Source organism: Microcebus murinus, chromosome 5, assembly GCF_040939455.1.
Source record: "Microcebus murinus isolate Inina chromosome 5, M.murinus_Inina_mat1.0, whole genome shotgun sequence".
Classification (NCBI taxonomy): Eukaryota; Metazoa; Chordata; class Mammalia; order Primates; family Cheirogaleidae; genus Microcebus; species Microcebus murinus.
Window position 1 is genome coordinate 10,345,174 of NC_134108.1, and position 12,051 is coordinate 10,357,224.

At 40.3% G+C, this 12,051-nt stretch overlaps 1 long non-coding RNA gene across 1 annotated transcript in view; it reads left to right on the forward strand.

The window, feature by feature from the left end:
- LOC105868592 (uncharacterized) overlaps nucleotides 1–12,051 on the forward strand; it is a 443,787-nt gene that overhangs the window by 332,621 nt on the left and 99,115 nt on the right. Inside the window, exon 5 of the long non-coding RNA XR_012919252.1 lies at nucleotides 10,654–10,847. This is a non-coding gene — a long non-coding RNA (uncharacterized LOC105868592). The remainder of the gene's footprint in view (nucleotides 1–10,653; nucleotides 10,848–12,051) is intronic.

A 12,051-nucleotide genomic window follows, 5' to 3' on the forward strand; every position in this document is an offset into this window, starting at 1 on the left:
TGATAGTTAAAGGCCAAGTGGAATGTGGGGCAGGTCACTGCTGAGATTCCCACTGCTTGGCTAATGAGGTTTTCTTTGGACTTTTGGTGTCATTTAATCTCATTAACATTAAAGAGAGATACTTTAGAACAAAACAAATGAACAAATATTTATTGGGTGCCTGTGATGTGCCAGGTGTATGCTAGGTGAAGCAGGATATAAAAATTAGAAGCTCTTGCTTTGAAGAGCCTCACTATCTAATTAACAAGAAATAAATAGTAATAAAGTAAGGATGTCAGACCACACAGGAAAAGGCACCACAAAGTGGGACAGTATTGATTGTCCATGAATTCTATAAATAAAGGGTACCTGATTTTGGAGAGAGAACGGTAGGGCCATGCCAGGATTCTTTCCTTCAGTTGATGGTATTTGAATTAGTCTCAAAGGCCTTGGCTAAACAGAAAAGGGCCTTCCAGGATGGTGAAATAACCTGTGTAAAGACTGATTGGAAGAAAGTAAAAGTATGTTTAGTAACCAATGAATAAATTTGGTTAGAGAGGAGACTGAGCAGGATAACAGTGGGAAAAGTCCGGAGACCTGTTGATACCCAGTGCACTCATGTTCCTGCTGTGTAACAAAGTACCACCAGTGCAACAGCTAAAAACAACACCCATTTATTATCACATAGGTCTGTAGTTCTGTAGGTCAAAAGATATGACCAGGTCCCTTGCTTAGAGTCTCACAGGACCAAGATCAAGGGGTCAGCAAATAATTCCTTTCCAAGCTCATTCACACTGTTGGCAGAATTCAGGTCTTTGTGGTTCTACGAGTGAAATCCTTGTTTTCTTGGTTGCTGTTAGCCAAGGATCACTCTGAGATCCTAGAGGACATACTCATGTCCTTTCCACATGTTTCCCTCCACCTCAGGGACAGAGGACCTCCCTCATGTTGACTCACTATTACTCTTTGAATCTCCCTGACTACTTCTTCTGTTACCAGCTGGTGAAAACTCCCTGCTTTTAAAGGTATCCTGTGATTAGCTAAGGCTCCCAGATAATCTCTCTGTTGATTAATTCAAGATCAACTGATTAGTAACCTTAATTACATCTGCAGAGCTCTTTTGCCATGCAATGTATTAGCAATGTAATCATGGGAAAAACACAAGGAGACGATCATGGGGGGCAGCTGAGTACTCTGCCCACCATGCCATGCCTGTGACATAATGCTGTCATGTCCCTGTGTATTGTCTAAAGGCTCAAACTCAGGGGGAGTGTATATGAGCATAAAGTGACTAGTTCCAAAGGTGACAGAATGTAGAATTTGGCACTTTTGTCAACTCTGTTTTATTTTCAACCAACTGTCCTTTTCATAGAGGAAAAATGAATCTTTAAGGAAAGTTCTTCAATATACTTCCATTCATCTTTCAAGGTTATAAGCATGTGAAAGGTTTCCTTATGCCCCTGAAGACTTGGGCAGTGTTACTGACTTGACCTAGATGGGAGGATGAACTAGAAAGAGTCAGAATAATTCCCCTGAGGGTGTGTATACTATTCATAAATCCTTTTTTTCTTCTCCTGGCCCAAGTATCCTTATATTTACTACATTTTTAAAGAGTCATGCCATTCCACAAATACTACAAAATCCTATTTCAGGGCATAGAAAGTAGAGCTGGTGTTGGAATTTAATTAAGAAAAAAAGATAACTCTAAATGTTTATAACTAAAATTTACCATGCTAATGGTATTCCTTAGTCCAACATACTTGCGACATGTTGAATGATTCAGGGAATAAATAGCGTTTATTTCTATCTCTCTTGCTAAGCCGTTGCATCCACTCTGAAATTTGACAGTCATCCGAGTGGGCAGCAGAAGAGGGGGGAATGCTGAGTTTATAATGCAGAAAATAGTGTCTCGTACGGTATCATTGGAAAGAGTTGCTGATGCCATGTAGCCAGTTATGTACAAGCAGGATAAATACTGCCAGTCAGCACATTCCTAGCGCCCCTACTAGCTTTGGGCAGAGCACTAAGCAAGATGCTGCTGGGATTTTTCAAAATTGTTCATCTTTTTAGGCTCTGAAAGAAGTTCTGTCCCTTAATAGGGGATGCTTAACTTCATTTAGAAAGAGTGTTAAGACCTTTCTCATAATCTATGAATCCCATGCTAATGGATGAATGCAAATATTGTTATCACCTTCCATTGACAGAGGACTCTATTGTTAAAGTAGAGAAAAGTGTTAATCCTTTTGTAATTAATGCCTTATTGGGGTCTTCACAGGTCAAGGATATAGTTGGATTTTGGTAAATTAACTTTGAAGACTTTTCCCTAACTCTCATTTTTCTTTCATCTTTAAAAAGTAACCATTGCATAAAACTTTGTTCTTTTTCTTTTACCAATGATATAAGACCTAGTTTATACGTTGAAATGAAACAAAATCAGATAGAAGGTGAATATGAAGGACACGTGGCTCCCTAGCAAAACACGGAGAGAAAAATTCAGCATAGGAAAAGGACTGTGACGATGTGCTAAAGAAAAGCCACTGGTTTAATAATTGGCAGTCACTATAGTAGTTATATTCCTGGAAGTTTAAATGGTTTTTATTAAATGGTATCTATTATGATTGCCATTAGTATTATTTTGACATACAGACATAAGAAAATAACCAGCCATGACAGATGTCAACATAGAGGTGCAAACGGTAACTGTGTGTTAAGTTCAGGGAGCAAGAATAATGGGATAGTGTATTCAGAAGAGATTTTTCTGCAAGAGATGGGTTTAAGTCAGTGCTTTCCAAAGTAGATTCTTAAAAACATCCCTAATTTGGTAGGATTAACAGGGTTCTGGGGTCAAATATATTTAGGCAGCACTGGCTACTAAAGGTCAACAGGTTCCTTCACTGTGTGACTCCTCAGAGCCTTGTACGATAAATAGATAATAACTCTAAAAGGAAGAAAGCTCAAGATGCAGTGATTCTCAAGCATACTGGATCATTCTATTCTTTCATGGTGTTCCCATGGGCTGGTGCGGTGGAGCAAACTCTGGGAAATGTGAAGTGAGACCCTGCCTTGGAGGACGGTGGGCCTCTGATGGGTGGAAACAGGGCAAGAGTTGGGCAATTAGGAGCACAGGCTTTAGAAGGAGCAAAGGTGAAGTATGGTGAGCTACAGGGATCAGCTGAAGGGGCAGATTGGGGACAACCTGGGGAGAAAGGACTGTTTTGCAAAAATGGGGAATGAGTAGAGGTGGTGGTAGGGTTAGTTGGTTTGTTTTAGTAGCAGAGTTTTTTTGTTAAAGGAATATTCATCTTACTCTGACAACATGGTCCAGAGTGGTCTGGGTGGGCTGAACCTGCAGGGAAGAACACTCATCCAGAGTCTTTTGTGTTAGTCTGAGCATGGGATGGCCAGGTCCTTCCCAACCTGGTTTCTCATTACACTCTCTCAGCCATGGCTGTGTGGTCCCTGCTGTGCTGGGGCTCCATCACTGCCGACTGTCCAGCATCATCCCAGGGACCCAGCATTTGTAGCAGGCCTCTAAGACAACACCTTTATTAATTCATGGGCACGCCTTAGAACATTTCTGTTGCTCTAAGTCTGTCTTTTGCTTCAAATCCCTTTCTTAAAAAACATGTGAACATGTGGAGATGTTCACTGTTAGGTGAAGTGTCGACCACAGCTCTCATGGTGGGTTGCATGTTTGTGTGTCTGTCATTTGAAATGCCTCCCAGACTATACTGGCAGCTGGCCGGGCTGAGCACACAAACTGGAGAACCAACCAGTCTGTATGGCCTTTCCCCTTGGAGTTATCGAGGAAGTAAAAACAGAGTCTTTTCAGCATGAACAAGAGTTAAAAAGATAACTGAGCAAAGAGGTGATTAATCACAATTTACAATTGCTGGAAAGCCCAGCTCAGAAAAACTCAAGAAGAGTCTGGCAATTTCCATGGGAAGAACAATTGTTGCTTTCATGGAATCTACTCCCTCTCTTCTGTCCACGCTCCTTTCTCCTCTCTATTTGTGCATCAGTGGGATTAGCAGGTCCAGCCTGGTGAGTCATAGACACTGGGTCAGTTCCCTGTCCTCTCCCCTACTTCTTCACTCACTGTGGCCTTGACCTGGAAGAGATCCTTCTACCACATGGGAGTTTTCAGCTAGTTTTGCACTGTTTGATCACTTGGCTATTTGCAGTGTGAGTTGCTTTTTAAAAAAATATGTGGAGAATAACTCATTTATGTTTTTTTTTTTTTTTTTTTTTTTTTGGTTTAACAAGTGAGAGGTGAAATAAAGGAGCTCTTCCTAAGTACAGAGATTAGAAAACAAAACAGAACAAAGCAACAACAAAGCTTCCACGTCTCACAGCCAACAGCTGCCCAATTAAAGTCATATGCGTTAACAGCAGAAGTGGCCAGTGACAACGCAGTGGAAGGCAGTTCAGGTCACAAATCCAGAACAGGAAATATATTTTCATCTTGTTATTTATGACCCAGCCTTAAAGGAAAACAGATGGTACTACTTTCAGAGCTGTTTTGCTCTTGTTTCAAATGGCTAATTCAAATCAAACACGGATTCTATTCTTAGTCAAGGCAGCTGCTGCATTGTCTGAGCTGGGCTGTTTTTACCAACAACACCCCTTCCTCTGACAGAGTGGCCAGAGAAGACCACAGCAACATCGCTGTCACCATCACCCCACAGCCCAGAGAGAACTGCATTTGTCTGCAGCAGCCCAAAGCCTATTGCTGGATGACATCATTTGGGATAAACTGTGGTTGCACTTCGGGTACAATCCACAACTCCCATTCCCTTCCCTCTTGCATTTAATTCTTTCAAAGGTCTTACTTCCTTTGAAAGCAATGATTTATTCCAATTTTAGACTAGAGTGACCTCTCTCAGGGACTCTTTTCGGGTAGGGAGGATTGCAAAGATGGGAAGAGAAGTCAAAGAGGGCTAAGAGAGGAAATAGAATGTGAAAGATGCTTCCACAGCACAGAGAAAGCAGCAGACGGCGCTTCAGTGCCCTCCCCCTGGGCAGCCACAGGGTCCTGCTGATTCTTCAGTCAAAGCCTCTGTTTACAAGACTCACTGATAAGAATTGGAAGGGTAACTAACCATTTGTTTTTAAAATCAATTTTTTAGAAAGAAATATATGTACATAATTTGAAAAAAATAAAACATTTTCCAAATATTTGTTTCTCCACTCTATGAGGAGTCCTTTGGTTTAATCCTTTCAGGACACCCACTCTCTCCCCTGCTACACCCAGAAGCAATCACTTCAAATTCTCCTAGCTGTTAACTTCAGGTGTTTACCTCCATATTTCTTTTTTGTTTTTTTGAGACAGAGTCTTGCTCTGTTGCCCAGGCTAAAGTGCAGTGGTGTCATCATGGCTCACTGCAACCTCAAACTTCTGGGCTCAAGTGATCCTGTTGCCTCAGCCTCCCAAGTAGCTGGGACTATAGGCACTCCACACGCCTGGATAATTTTTCTATTTTTTGTATTGACAGGGTCTTATTCCTGCTCAGGATGATCTTGAACTTCTGACCTCAAGCAGTCCTTCCACCTCAGCCTCTGGAAGTGCTAGGATTACAGGAGTAAGTCATTTTGCCCAGCCTAACTCCATATTTCTAAGAAATATGCATATAGTGTTGCCACTTTATTTAATTTTAGATAATATCTCTCACTGTTCTTTAATTAGTTGAGGATTTGGCTTGCCTGGAACTCCTCCCCCAACTAATTAATTCATTCAACTGAGTTTTATTACATTTTTCAGTTAATTACTGACAGTTTTTACATATAATAATAGGTAAATATTTTTTGTCAAGCCATGTAGCATGGTATTATTGGATTTCCTTCCCTGTGCAACATTTTTGTTTTTCCAGAAGTTAATAACTGTACAACTTTTGTTTGCTTATTTTTATGTATGTATTTAAACTTTCTTGAGATCAAAACTTGTCAAATGCTTTGTAAAATCTTTCAAATAATCAAACACATCCAACCATCTGTTTTCAGTCTCCCTCTCTTTTTTTCTCCTCTCTTTCCTGGAAACATTTCTTCTTCCTCCATCCTCTTACTCTGATCTGTTTGTTGGCTGTGCCTTTTGAACAAGGCTTAATCTAGAACTTTCCAATACTTTTTCTGTGTTAGCTCACTTTCCAAGATTCCATGTCCTAAGAGAGCATGTTAAACACAAATACATGGAAGTAAAATTTTTTATTTCTTGCATTCCTGAAATTATTATTTTATCCTCAGAGTATGTTATTAGACATGTCAGAGACAATGAGAAACTGTAACTACTGAACTTGAAGACATATTAACCCTTTGCACTTGCTTGCTTTTTTCTCATCTTCCACTCAACATTATCCACACTCGACATCCGAGTGCAAAGGGTTAATAGAAACTCTTAAAAATAAAATATAGACCTAAATGTAAAACTCAAAACTATAAAACTTCTAGAGGAAAACATAGAAGGAAATCTTTGTGATCTTGGGTTAGTTAAAGATTTCTTAGATAAATCACTAAAAGCCTGATTCTTAAAAAATTGATTTATAAACTAAATTTTATCAAAATAAAAATCTTTTGGCTCTTTCATAAGAGTATGAAAAGGCAAGCCACAGTTTGGGAGCAAATATTTGCAAAACACATATTTGATGAAAAACATTTAAGCAAACTACACAAAGAGCTCTCAAAACTCAACAGTAAGAAAACAAACAACTCCATTTAAAAAATTGGCCAAAGATATGAACAGACAATTTAATAAAAACGATATAGGGATGGCAATTAAGCACATGAAAAGATGTTCAACATCATTAGTCATTAGAGAAATGCAAATAAAAGCCATAGTGAGAGAATACTTCACATCTATTACAATGAAAAATTAAATAGACTGACTATATCAAGTATTATCAAAGATGTAGAGGACCTGGAACTCTCATATAGCTGGTGGGAATGTAAGATGTCAGTGTGTTAAAAAGTTAAACCTGCACTTATTATATGTTCCAACAATTCCACCATTTACCCAAGAGAAAAGAAAGTATATACACATACAAAGGCTTGTACACATGCTCTTACTAATTTTTTTCTGATAGCGAAGTCCTAGAAACAACCCAAATGTTTATCAATAGATAAATGAATAAACTATGGTATATCCATACACCATCCATACCGCTCACTAGTGGAAAGGAGCAAAATATTGCTACACATAATGTGAATGAATCTCAAAGTTAGTATACTGAGTGAAAGAAGCCAGACAAAAATGATTATATACTGCATGAGTCCATTTATATAAAATTCTGGATAATGCAAACTAATCCATAGTGACAGGAAACAAATCAGTGGTGGCTGCCTGGGGTGGGGGTGAGGGGCTCCAGATAGGAGTTATAAAGGGCTCTCTGTCTTGAAGTCATGATGGTCTCATGGATGTATACATGTGTCAAAGTCTATCAAAACTGTACACTTTGATTATGTGCAGTTCTTATATCAGTTATACTTTGGTAACATTTTTTAAATTTAAAAAGACATCATACATATATCTGAAATTACACATTTCTAATAATTTCAACAATGCTTTCAGATCACTGGTACATGTGCATCCATCAGTATCTATTCAGCCAAGCACTGTCCCGTGTTCCAGTCCCTAACTCCACTGGCTTTCAGTCTAATGGGAGAGAGAGATAATTGTATATATAAAACAATAACACTACGTAACACTTGAGCTCTTTCTGCATGACAGGCATTTTTTTTTAAAGTGTCCCATGTGCTTAATGCATTATTTTACTGATGTGGGCACGGAGGTACAGAGGGTGAGAGCCTTGCCTGAGGTCACTCAGTATGTGGCAGAGCTGAGATCCAAACCCAGGCAGGCGGCTGCAGGGTTTGTGCTCCCACCCACCTCACTGCCCTGCCTTCACAAGGACAGCCTGAGAAGGGCTGCGAAGTGACCACGTGTTCCGGCAGGGCTCCCCAGGGTGAGGTGGGAGAAACAGGAAAGGGTTGCCCTGGGCAGTCTGGGGTGAAGGAAGGCAAGTGCCTTCCAGGCAGCACGTGTGTGGGTCTTGTGTCTTTCTAGTCACTCTCTCTATTTCTCTTTCTCTAAAATGGGCAGAGGTGGGGACTCGTGTGCCTATTGCACTTGATAATCACGGAGAACAGATCTGAGCCCCTAGGGCCTGGAAGCAAACTCTCTCCTGGCGGAGTCTCTGAAGGCTCAACCCAAGCAATAGTGGAGCTGTAAACACTGGCTGCCAACTGCAGTTTACTTTTTTTTTCCATTTTTTAAAAATTTCAGCATATTATGGGGGTACAAATGTTAAGGTTATGTATATTGCCCATGCCCCCCTTCCCCTCTCGAGTTGCACTGTACTTTCAGCCACCAAGGGTTTCCATACTTTTGTAGATGCTTTTCTGAAGCCTTTTGGAGGGAGTCCTGCAGCTGCTGAAAGCTGTGCCAAAATCCGTGTTTTAATTTGAGGAAGATCCATAAATGACTATGCTATGGTAATACTGCTATTCAGAGTGGCAGTCTGGACTGCAATATTCTTATTCACATCAAGAGGGGAGATAAACTCGGATTTACAAGTGCCAAAGGCCAAAGCCACTCCTTCCCCACTGGACGAATCTCTAACCTAAACACATTACAGAATTAAAATTTAGACTAATTGCAAATTAGCGATGGTCATAAAGAGTGCAGGGTGCTGTTGTAAAGCCTGTGTGTAGCCCTCTGGTATTATTATAATTGTTTTAAAGGAAAAACCAGATTAGGGCTGAGGCATGACAACACGAAGGACACTCAGCGTTCAGCAAGTCGAGACAGGCAGCTCAGGGGCCCCACTAATCTTGAAGTCCCTGAAAAGTATATTGTTAATACTACATGACAGATAAATTATATCTCAAACCCCAAGAAACGCCTAGAGGGAAATCAAAAAATGCCGTGAGCAGGCAGACCTTTTATAATTTTCCCAGGATACTGCTATGTTTCCAGAAACCGGCTCACAGCCCCACTGAATCACATACGTCACATTACCAGAAATAGTTGCTGACAAATACTTCATTTAAATGCTGTTGAGATAAAAGCAGGGAGGCTGTGAATAGTTAAAGGCAGAAAAGTAACATATGTGTCCATTGCTACGTTGTCCCAAATGGGTAGTACCTTAATCATTTTTTTTCATTCCTCGCTGCTCTGCCAGGGACTGGAAGACATATGTCACTTTTCCACCTTAACAGGGCATTTTCTAGTTTGTTTGGATTTATGTCACAAGCTTAATGAGATTTAAATGGAATTTTTGTGTGTGAATAATATGGAGCATTAGTGCAAAAACTTTCATTGGCTGTGCTGCTGACATGATTTGCATAAGGGTTTTTAAATATGAAAGGAGAATATTGAAGTCCTTATAAATCACAAGGCAAGAGCTACACTGGAGCAATAGAGGAAGCAGATCAGATTGTCTAAGTAACTATAGTTTCTGAAAAAAGGTTACTATGCTGTGTAGACAGGGTGTTTAGGGAGAGACCCCAGGAAGAAACAGAGTATAGGCTGCTAGCTTGGTTGTGAGCCAGATGTGGCTTTCTTTCTCTTTTTAAATAACTCACAGGAGCATGGACATCATCTCACTGCTCCCTTGCCGGCTTGGGGACATTCCAAGGCCCCCTCCCCACTTCCTTGCACTCCCTGGGGCTTGAAGGATCTCCATGAGGTCCCCTTCTTTTGCTTTGAGTCATCTCACTATGTGCCTACTGTGGTATTTTACTCACCCTCCTCTCATCCCAGGTCAGGAAGGAGAGGAGGAGCTTTGATCTACCCTCAGGGGACTGGAAACCATGCCTTGGAAAGTCACCACTTGCCTGTGTTCTCATCCTCCATCTGTGCTGAGCCACCGGTCACTAGAGGCAGTGAGCAGGGGATGCCCCAGGGGACCTGCCTGGTAGAAGAGGAGGAAGGAAAGAGGACAGCCTCAGAAACTCCTTGAAAGTGTCCCCCAGGCAGGCTTTAGTCTGCAGTGGCAGCTTAATCAAGTCAGCGTGCATCAGGGTGCAGGGTGGCCTGGGGCAGTTTGCAGGAAATCTGTGCCCTCCCCAGCTCTTACGGAAATGAGATTGTGATTTCAATCTCCATGGCCTGCAGAGTCCCCGATATGAAGGAGGATGAAGTCACTGTCTCCCTGGGAAAACAGGAGGAGCATTCAAAGGAAGGCCCCCCACCCGTCACTTGTTCCTACTGGGCTGTGCCAGGTCGGACCTCACGCTACAGCTTTTAGGGGCACACGGAGTACACCTGAGTCACAGGTGTAAGAGGGAAATGGATCTCAATTGGGTCCGTTACTGAGTTGTGCCAAGACCAGAGGAAAATCAGCCATACCGACACTGTATTTAAAATTGATATTCTGTCCATCATGGATTTTTTTGGCATACATTTCAATTTGTGGCACCCCTGTCAATTTTGCCCCGTAGGTGAACCCCTCACGCACTCCATCCTAGTCCCGGGGCCTGGATCTAATCTAGCTCCTTAGGTTTTCAGATGAGAAAACTGAGGCAGGGAGCACAAAGGGACTTACCCAGTGTGACATAGATAATTAATGGAAATATGAATTAAAGTTTATGTTCAACCTTTTGGGTTTTTTTTTTTTTCCTTTCCTACTTCATCATATTGCTCCTTCACTTGCTAAGTTTTTTTCTTTTTTTTCCTTTAAGATGGAAGAAAAAATTTCCTGAAGTCTGGGGAAAGTTTCCTTCTCATCAAGTTTAAGGCCCATAGTGGCAGGTGAGGAGGGAGCAAGGTGAGGTGAGCGACTGTCGCGGGAGGGAAGAACCTGGCAGCGCGGCGCGCTTCACAGAGCGGTCCCGGTGGAGCCACTTCTCTATAGCTACGGGTTATCTCTTCTAAGGTAGGTCAAGTAGGATCTTTAAATGGCTGCTTCTTCAGACTTATAGCTATTTTAATTTAACTCCAAGTGCTTAGAGGAACACTTTTATTTAACTTCAGTAGAGTATAGCTTTATTAAAGTCAAATAAGAAATAGAAAAAAGATGAACCCGGAGAAAATATGCCAATGGAAATTCTTATTTGAGAAATGTCCAGATATTACATGTCTTTCATTTTAATTTATTTCTTAAGCATTGAATGAAATTGTAGGCCCACCTGAGAAGCAAAATAAGATTAGTCTACCGAACAATAGGTAACCAGGTTAGAAAAAAAAAAGAGAGAGCAAAATTTGCAGAGATAAAAGTTTAATTATGTCCTAGTTGCTTGCTGAGATCTGGAAATCAATGTAGTTATTTCAATATAATTCTTGGTGGGCTATCAAATGACATGAGGGATCTTTGTACCCCTTCTGTTAAAATATAGCCACCATAAAATAATTAACAATAATGGAGTTGACATTAGATTAATGTAGCTAACCTCGGGTTGGTAGTGGAATTGCTTTTTGAATGAAACAGAAAAAAAGAAAAAATTAAGAGCAGACCTCTGTGTGAGTGAAATAGCAAGGAACGTGCCTGGAACTCTGAAGACGTGTTATCCTTTGTCTCGGTGTGAAATGAAATTCTGTAAAGTCTGCTTAAGACTTTCTTTTAGGAAAAATTTATGAAAAATACCTCAAATGAAAAAACCTAGGTGGTTGAAATTGATCACTTTTATATAATTTAGATCATAACTAAAACATTGAATATACCATATTGCAAAAGCTAATCAGCATAATTTTCTCTTTTTTTCAGGGGCGGTGGGGATGGTGGTGGTTATGGGATATTGAGATAGGTTTGAATTCCATTTAGGCTACTTATCAGTTATATGACTGAGCCTTAGATTTTTCATACATATAGTTGTGAAAATAGTACCAACAACTTACCTATCTTAAAATGTTTTTGTGTAAAGCTAATTCCTAAGTGTTCTCTCTCTCTCTCTCTCTATATATATATATATATGTATATATATATATATATATGTATAAATGTTTTTTATTATTTGTTAAGTATTTATTAAAAATAAATATTTTGGTGGATTTTTATAAGTTAAAAAATCTGCTGAGCTACTTATTAACTGAACCAATATTCTGGTGGATATCATGCAGTTGTGTTCATAAGACTAAGAGAG